Raw genomic sequence first — 10,057 nt, 5'->3', positions numbered from 1 at the left:
GTATCAGGTGCACAGTTTTCTTTAAGTGCATAATAATCATCAAAACTTTAATTTATAATTTCAGCAATTTTTATGCTTTTAAAGATTTTTCTGACTGAAATTCTCAAAGCTAATCCGGCTTGTATGACCATCATTGTCATTGTGATTCACTATGAATTTGATTTTCTTCTTTGAATAAATTAACCACATGTAACCACACAGGAGTTCAACAGTTGCCATTTTTCTCATAGTACCATCAGTGTTTGCAGCATCAGAGCCTCAAACACAAACTACAATCAGTGCTAAGCATGCACTTAGCAAACTCGCTGCGCAGAACAGAAACGATACCAGACTTGCAAAGATCTCTACTTACCATGAAAGAACTTAAAGCAATTGAACGTGATGTGTTTGTGACCTAGTTACTGTACTAACAGTCAGAAATACAGAGCTTAGGTGTTCTCTTTCTTTAAAGAGAAAGCACATCATGATAATGGACCATAAAGTGATCTCAAATTAGCTTCTGCTTAATGCTTGGGCCTTTGCTTAAGAGATGTTTGAAACAATTTCTCTGCAAAAATGTGTTTTAATGGCGTGGCTGTTCCCTGTGCTGACAATGTAATCTGTCATATGTATACAAAGACTGTCATTAATTATTTCTACATTTTTTATGAATTCATGAAAGCCTGTAGAAATGCAGCATACATGAATTCATTCTTCCTTTCAGGTTTAGGTATGATAATGCATAAACAACCCCCTTCAGTTATTTACTGGTCGCTTTTTTGTGAGGAATTGTTGAGTTGTTTTTCTGTGTTGGAGGATAGACTGACATGATGAGGTTAGGAAGCAATCTGCTATCATTCTTCTAAGAGAAGCGCAGTGACCTAAGAAGTAGGTGATACATGGTGGCCAGAGATTTCAGTATAAAAGAAGCACCCCCAACCTCCATGAAAGCTTGGAATGATAGGCTGCCAACAGAGGTGAGTCCTCGCTCACACAGTGGAGTGAACTGTGGTTCCAGTTAATTAGATGAGCTTTTTAGTTCTTCTGCTGGCTTTTCTCAGATGAAAAAAATAGCAGTTTTTGATATTGTTCTATTTTTAAATTTAGATTTGCCCTTTGAGGTACCCACACAGCAACTGCACCTGACAGCAAAGGTAAAGGGTATCCATGCAGCTACCAACAAATTAGGAATCTTTTAAATACACATACAATTTTTTTTATTATTGAGTCAATTAAGTGCCCTTAAATATTAATTGAATTTTACTTTTTTATCTTGACAGCGAGTGTTCAACAAGTCGACCCACACATGGAGCATTTTGGCCCAGCAGCCATATACCTCCAGAAACCTGAAAAGGAGAGAATAGAGGCTCAAAACACTCCCTTTGATGCCAAAACGGCTTATTTTGTGTCGGAGCCCATTGACATGTATTTAAAGGGGAGAATTGTGAAGAAGGAGGGTAGCAAAGCCACAGTTGAAATTCAGGGTGGGAAGGTATGTACATGTTTTGATGCATATTCAATAATCTGGGTATGGAAATCCCCAGAAAGCTGATTCTAAACTCCGTGGGAATTGTTTGTACTGTACACTTTTAGCATGCAGTAAATAGACATGTGAAACATCTGAATACGTTTTGCTCAAATTGTGTGCAGACTCTCACTGTGAAAGAAGATGAAGTCTTCCCAGTGAACCCTCCAAAGTTCGATAAGTTTTAGGACACAGCCATTATCTGTCACAAAGGGACTGAACGGACTCACGCGCAGGCTCTAAGTTTTGAAAGCACAGACTCTTTATTACAGCAACACCAGGTGATCTATTTACAAAGGTGAGGGGAAAGCCAGGCTCCGGGGATCCACACACAAATGGGGAAAGACGCTGAACGTCCACACACACTCCGTCCACGCCTCACGCTCCTCTTCACACTCCACGCACACTCGATCGCTCGGGAAACACAAGGTTTGGTCCAGGGAATCTGTACTCAGAGACACGAAGGGATTACAAAGGAAGATCGCTGAGAAACACTCTAGAGAGAAATGAGCTGGGGTTACACTGACGAGGGTCGGCAACGGTCCAGCGACGAGAAACACAGAGCTGCCATCTTAAAAAGGAGCTGGAACACTCTCAGGTGATGAGCCACAAGTGCGTGATTGCGACCAGGTGCGTGGGCCAAGGGCAGGAGCCCACAGGTGAGCTCCGCCCAGGCAGAGGGAGGAGGGAGAGAGAGGAAGGGAGAGGTACAAAACAAGGAACAAAAATGAAAACAAACATATGTAGCCGTACTGAGCCGACCGGGTAGGCACAGGGACCCTGACAGTATGACCCACCTCAGTGAGCCTGCTGTGCTGTATAACCTCAAAGAGCGCTATGGAGCATGGATTATCTACATAAGACCCATTTAAAATGAAACACAAAACTTTAGTTTGTGGAGAGACATGTATGTTTGCTGAAGGCTGAATAATTATGACCACCCCTGCCTTACATGCTGACAAGATTTCTGAAGGTGCCTAGAGGTTTTTGTCAGTGATATATCAGCAGCCACCTGGATTTAAATGTCTGGATGTGAATACACCACAAATCAGACTTCTGGCACATACAACCCCTCACTCATACCTGCTAACATGTTGGTTGCTTCAGAGATGCCAGAAATGCAAATTGTTATGGCCAGACCCATTTGTCCCTTCAAAGTCTTTATACCTGCTCATTTCTCCCACCACCTACAAGTGACAATGAGAGCCATCCAGTATATTCCACTTTGATGTGTACCGTTGTTATGAGATCTGTTTTATGTATCTGACGTGTAGGTCTTCATAATGTTTGGGCTTCTTTTATTTCTTGTCATTTATATGATCTCGTGCTTCTCAAACAGACCTACTCTGGGCTGTTCTGCGAACCCCTGCCAGTGGCTCCTGGTGTATGATGCAATGGTTGGGGCAAGAAGAGGATTGAGGCTCCACCCCACATCTTCTCCATCTCTGATAATGCCTGTCAGGTAATAAACCCTTTGATCAGCAACTCCATTAAAGTAACAACCCATAGAAATTCTACATTTTACATTCTACATAATGTCTTGTGTACTTCCCCTTCATGGCGATGGTGCCTATAAATACATATGAATTTATAATGAAGAATGAATTTATAATGATGTAATGCGGCAGCTTATAATAAATGAATTCAATAACACAAGTTGTATTAAATTACATTTTCCCACACATCGTGAGAATCAGTCAATCATGATTACTTAAGTTTTAATGAAAGACATCTGTTTTGGACTGAAACAACTCTAAGTGATCTAATTGGTAATTTCTGCACTGTATTATGTCAGATTTACACCATTGCATGTGTGTTTCATTTTCCAGAATCTGGTGCAGAAAAGACTGTCAACACTAAGCGTGTCATCCAACACCTTGCAACAGTCGCAGTGTCTGAAGCGAAATGTAAACGAAATGGAAATGGAAACTTGAAATGTAAAATGCAAGTTAAATGATGTGATGTGATGTAGAAATGTGTGATACACTTGCCAATTTAAAAAGAAAAACACAAACGTGTTGGATAACATCATCTTTTTTTGTTTTTGGTTTTTGTTTCCATCAGAGGCTGATACATACCTACCTCACGGGCCTGAACTCTGCCAATATGCTGAAGGCTTTCTGTTACCCAAGAGTACAGGTTGGCAGTGAAATGGTGGTCAAAGGTCAAACTGTGCCACAGGTAATTAAAAAGTGGTCTATGAGCAAACGGTAATTTATATATTTAAAAAAAATCCTCTTCTGCAGTATAATCAGACCAAACTCTTATTTCTTAGGTTAATAATAGAGTGATGGCTCTGTCCAAGACTGTCTATGAGAAAATGTTCTTGTGGATGGTTGTCAGAATCAATGACATCCTGGATACAAAGCAGCCAAGAAATTTTTTCATATTTGTCCTGGACATCACTGGGTTTGAAATCTTTGATGTAAGTAAAGTACAAACGTCATTTCTTCATACTGCACAGAACAGCAACACACAAACTTTGACACTTTTCCCCCTTTTCAGTTCAACAGCCTGGAACAGCTGTGCATCAACTTCACTAATGAAAAACTGCAATAGTTTTTCAACCATCACATGTTTGTCCTGGAGCAAGAAGAGTACAAGAAAGAGGGCATTGAATGGGAGTTCATTGACTTTGGTATGGACTTGGCTGCCTGCATTGAGTTTACTGAGAAGGTGAGCCGTGTGCTGTCTATTTGCACACATAAAACAGTAGAAAACAACATGAAACTGTTTTTTTATGCTTCTTTCATCATGGCAGCCGATGGGTATCTTCTCCATCCTTGAAGAAGAGTGCATGTTCCCCAAGGCAACAGACATAACCTTCAAGAACAAACTCTATGACCAGCATGTTGGCAAAAGTGCCCCCTTCCAGAAACCAAAGACTGCCAAAGGCAAAGCTGAGGCCCACTTCTCCCTGGTGCACTATGCTGGTACTGTTGACTACAATGTCATTGGCTGGCTGGAGAAGAACAAAGACCCCCTGAATGACTCTGTGGTACAGCAGAAGTCTTTCACAAAGCAGCTGGCTTTGCTGTTTGCACCTCATGTGTAGGCAGAAGGTAGTGCTTTTTTATATAAACTCATGTATCTACAAAATTTAAGGTATGCGGAAAGACTATTGCATTTATTGCTTCGCATTATTTACATATCAGCTTGCAAAATGTACTTTACAGGTGCAAAAGGTGGAAAAAAGGGTGCCCACATAGCAGACAGGTCTGGCCTGGATCTGCTGTCAAGCCGGCACTGCTGGCATGGTATGTGGTATGTCAACCAGATGACATACCATACCATATACCATGGCATAAGAATCACTGTCTGAACAGAGCTTCGTCGTGTTACTTTTGCACTATAATGTTCCGGCACATGTTGGTATTACATGGCTTGATTAAAGTACACATTAGGCTGACATCTGGGGCCAGAGCTGAAACTGTTCTGGGCCAGCACAGGGCCAGCAGTTTGTCTGCAACTGGCCTTGTGCTGGCCCATGTGTGGGCCACCTCTGGCAAACCAGATCTGGGCCACCAAAGGGCCGTCATTCTTTGCGGTATGTGGGCCATGTGTAAGCACGTTGTGTGGACCAGATCCAGGCCATACCAATTTTGCTATGTGGGTGGTGGGAAGAAGAAGGGCAGTTCCTTCCAGACAGTGTCGGCTCTTTTCAGGGTAATATTCATTTTCTTAAATACTTAAATGAAAAACTTGAATGAAAAAAATGAAAAAATTAAAGTTTTCATGAGTCTGTGAATTCTAAGTATTTTGGTGTGATTGCAATAAAAAGTCGCTATTTCCTAGTTACATAGTTCAGTCCAGCAGGCTCTGAATGCTGGAACAATCACATTTCTGACAAAATCCAACATTTTTTCTTTTCAAAGTATCAAAATAGATAATATTTAATATAATAATGGCAAAATTTTAAATAAGTTTTTGCTTAACCTTGACTGTCAAGCTCTTTATGTTTGTGCAGCTTCCCCGCTTGAAAGGGATTGATGCATCTACCACAGGTGTTTAACTGGATTTCACTCAATGACCAGGCAGATCTTTTGTTTCCCTTTTTTCTTTAATCTTCTTTTCGGCAATAGTCAGCCACAGGTGAAAAACCTTTAAATACAAACCAAAAAACCAAAATACAAATTACGTTTGTTATCGCACATCTGCGAACATTAACCAATCCAAACCTTTTTTAACACATCAGTAGCAGTGCATAAGCTTTGTAGCACAATATTTACTTGAGTATTTTTAAATGCTCAAATTATGTAATTCACTCTAACGATTGTACACACAAGAGTAAAAGATATTGCTTTTTTAAAAGTGCTAAATCAAATGGCTAATCTGCATTAGAACTTATACAGTAAACAATAGTATTTATGACCAGTTTTTCTTGCATTTAACCATATGCAAGCATTAACAGTCTTCCATATGCAGACCAACAACAAACAATGGTGCCGCTCATAAACATTAGTTCTGCCCAGCTTGCCCTCCAGCCTGTCACGTTTACTTTTTTGTCTCAGGGCTCTCCACCTCCTAAACTCGGTTTGACTTTACATTGACTGAACCCAAAAATGTAATGAAAAATGTTGACGATGTCATGGGTAATGTACAACAGCTGACTGTAACTCCTTCAGTTTTATGGTAGATAAAAGCATCTTGTTAGGCTACCACATGGTAAATGGAGGATTTGTCAGAGCTTCTGCATTATTCTGAATCATTCTTACTCTTAGTCACATAGTTTAAGGTCTTTAATAGACAACAAAGCTGTGTGTCAGAGTGCAGGAGGCCTCTAGGAACATGTTATTGAACAGGTAGATGCTGAACTTAATGTTCTCGCAAAATGTAATTTTTGAGTTAAGAAACGATTGCAGTGCAGTTTTCTTTTTTTAAAATCTGGGAGACAGCAGTAATTTTTTCCTATTCAGTTGGAGCAATAAAAGAAAAATGTCCTGTACTCTGTCTCCACAGAGAATCCATTTACACCATCCAGTACAACATCCATGCATTCATGAATGTCAAAACCTGACCGTGGATGAAGCTGTACTTTAGAATAAAGCGACTTCTCAGGAGTGCAGAGGCAGAGAAAGAGATGGCACAAATCAAAGAGGACTTTGAAAAGTCCAAGGAGAACCCAGCAAAGGCTCTGGCTAAGAGGAAAAAACTGGAGGAAAAGATGGTTACTCTCGTACAGGAGAAGAATGACTTGCAGATCCAAATTCAGAGTGTATGTTAAAGAGAACTGGAGCCTCCATTTTTCTGTAACTTGATTTTTTACAGTTGACTGTATCATTTCCTTTTTGCATGTACAGAAGGGTGAAACCCTCGCTGATGCAGAGGAAAGGTGTGAGGGGCTCATTAAAGCAAAAATCCAGCTCGGGGCCAAACTCAAAGAGACAGCCGAGAGACTGGAGGATGAGGAGGAAATGAACGCTGAGCTGACTGCAAAGAAGAGGAAGTTGGAGGGTGAGTGCTCTTAGCTGAAGAAAGACATTGATGACTTGGAGCTGACCATGGCGGAAAAGGTGGAAAAGGAGAAACATGCCACTGAGAACAAGGTTTGTGCCTCATTTCAGTTGTTTAGTAGAAATTGCATGCTATAATGATTTTATTCACTTAACATTTTAGGTTAAAAGTCTCACAGAGGAACTGGCTGCTTAAGATGTGTCCATTGCCAAGTTGACCAAAAAAAAGAAAGCCCTCCAAGAGGCCCATCAGCAGACCCTCGATGACCTGCAGGCAGAGGAAGACAAAGTTAACAGCCTGACGAAGGCTAAGACCAAGCTGGAGCAGCAAGTGGACGATGTGAGTTTCTATATTTGTTTGAATTACCACAAGTGCAGTACTAAGTTTTTATATATTGAAGCTGGCACTAATTACTGTGTGCGTGAATGCACAAGATTGAAGGTACACTGGAGCAAGAAAGGAAGCTCCGTATGGATCTTGAGCGAGCTAAAAGAAACCTCGAGGGAGATCTGAAACTGGCCCACGAAACCATCATGGATCTTCCACGAAAGGCGGCAAGAAGCAGCTCTAGAGACTAGACGTGAGGGTTTGTTTGCTGCAAAAAAAAAGTGTTTTGTTTTTGGCGTCATTTTTTTATTTAATTTTTTTTACTTTACTGTAGTTCCTCACTTTGGATATGAGATCATTTAAGAAACTACTCTGATAAAAGTTGTAGAAGTGGTACCCCAAACACACTTAAAACTAAAGGTGGGCTCTGTTTATTTCACTGAACTGTTTTGTGTAGGAAAAAAGTTCATAAAATGTTATAAAATATCACTTTTTTTTTACCATAAAAAACATCTGGGCTTGTGGCTGGAAAGGTTCGGGGGCTGGAGGCGGAGGTTTAGGCGGAGCAGAAACGTGGATCTGTGGCTGTGAAGGGTGTCCGCAAGTATGAACATAAAGTGAAGGAGCTGACTTATCAGGTAGGATGCAACAAAACAGAAATGTGTTTTCTGGCATAAAATCCCAAAATTTTTAATTAAATAAGAAAGTGATGAGTGATCATCACGTATAGTTTTATAATTTATGCTGCCAGGGACAAGCTGGGTGTAGAATATGCATTACACCCCTAGAGGGCAATAATCTCCATTATATGAAGAGTCTGTGGCTCCAACAGTAGTTGACGAACTGATGTGATAAAGAGTACACCACCGCTGAAACTAAACTCTCTGGTTGCAACTATAAATACACACAGTTATGTGTTTATATCTATGCTAATTGTGTGGAATTACTAGAGCTGTTCAACAGATTTTCACTTTGAAAAACTGAAGAGATCAGGAACTCCTGCATGTGCAGTTGCATATGCAGATGGGTTGATAGAGATGTCGGTGTTTGCGCTGCACTGAAACATCCCCTTTACATAGTCTGCAGTGTGTTGTGAGTGTTTGATGCATATTTGTTTGTTGTTGTCCCTCGTGTGTGTCTGAAGTGGCTTCACTGTGGAAGATGAGCATGTTGTGTGCTCTGAAGTTGTTTTGAGGACATTCATGAATCAGATAGAGAAGAAGTAGGTCTCTGTAGTGGTAGTTTCAGACAGACTCTGCTGTCTCTAGGCTGAGTAGGACAAGAAGAGTATTACCCTACTTCAAGATCTTGTGGACAAGCTGCAGCTGAAAGTGAAATCCTACAAGCGGCAGTCTGAGAAAGCTGTGAGTGTGAAATATTCAACACATGCAAAGCAGATCGTCATGACAAAGTAACACCTTTACTTTTGACCCTGTTGACAGCAGTGGACTTAGCAGGAAGCAGAATTATTTTATGATGGTTCACAGAAAGTTGATTCTGTTCATCTGGAACGTTTCTCCCACTAAAAACTCCAGAAGCATCCAGATAAACAGATTTAACTTCCTTACCTGGATTACTGAGCGTGCATCAAGAGATTTAATGAAAGTTATTTTTAACTGATGAGTGACATCATAGCCTTAACTTCTACTTTTCAGGAGGAGCAAGTCAACACTCACCTGGCCAGGTACAGGAAGGTTCTGCAGCTTGAGGAAGCTCAGGAGCGCGCTGACATTGCAGAGTCGCAGGTCAACAAGCTGAGAGCAAAGAGCCGTGAAATTGTCAGGGTAAAATAATTTTGTTAATTCTGTTTTATCGTCATGATGAAGGTGCTCTGCAAAGGCGGTGGATCTCTTAACAGAACCATTTGACATTAATTTGTTGCTCTCTCTTTTGTGTTGAAGGTCAAGGAGACATGAATGAACCGCAGTCTGGATTGGACAACAAAGAAATCACACAATATGAGCTTTTTTGTCTGATGTACCAACTGCGTGACAAGAAATAAACACACAAGCAGTTGAATATCTTTTATGTCGTGTGCTTTAAATAATGCTTAACTCAAAAGAAGCAGACATGAAGCTAGTTATTCAGAGACATTACAGTCATCAAAGTTAAACAGATATTTTTTTTAAATATTTGTAGGAGTGCTCGAGAGCTCCGGACGCATTTCTGAAAATGTGTCAGGATTTAAAGGTGTACTTACACTTGGTGCACCTCTGCACAAGTTAAACAATACATATAGAGCCTAATAACAGTGAACTCAAATGCTCTTTTATGTGTGTGGTGGTCTAAATGTGGGCTGTACAGCTTCATCACTCGCAATAACCTGGTTGTCAACTGTCGCCTGTTATCACATAGAAGTTCTTTAGGTTATGATAACTGCAAATGTGTTCCCTGTGGTGATAATGTTACTGACAGTGTAGTGACCTTACAGTTTTTCTATGTGCTCCAGCACATATGTTGCACCATGTCACGGCGTCTTGTGATGAAAATAGACCCATTAGTGACCCACAACCTACAGCAACACTCCTCCTCATGCTTAAACCCGAGTAGTGTCTTGGCATTTACCATCACTACATCTCAAATTATTGCCTTTTATTTTAATAAAAAGAAAATCATGGAATACCCAACAGAAACCTGAAGTATTCTGGAAAGCTAGTAAAGTACAGGAAAGCTAAAGTAATATTGTAATATTTTATTAAAGCACAGTGAAGAAAAACAAGATCAGTAACATATTTAATGTGGATGGTACATACTGCAGGTGTCTGATTTTAA

The 10,057-nt window shown here is 40.4% G+C and overlaps 1 pseudogene; it reads left to right on the top strand.

The window, feature by feature from the left end:
• The first annotated feature begins 1,285 nt into the window (after positions 1-1,285).
• LOC134622981 (myosin-4-like) lies at positions 1,286-9,201 on the top strand (annotated as a pseudogene).
• The last annotated feature ends 856 nt before the right edge of the window (positions 9,202-10,057 follow it).

This window comes from Pelmatolapia mariae, unplaced genomic scaffold, assembly GCF_036321145.2.
Source record: "Pelmatolapia mariae isolate MD_Pm_ZW unplaced genomic scaffold, Pm_UMD_F_2 NODE_ptg000307l+_length_41548_cov_1, whole genome shotgun sequence".
Taxonomy (NCBI): Eukaryota; Metazoa; Chordata; class Actinopteri; order Cichliformes; family Cichlidae; genus Pelmatolapia; species Pelmatolapia mariae.
Note: the sequence above shows the minus strand (reverse complement) of the source record. Positions and strands in the feature narration are given on the sequence as shown.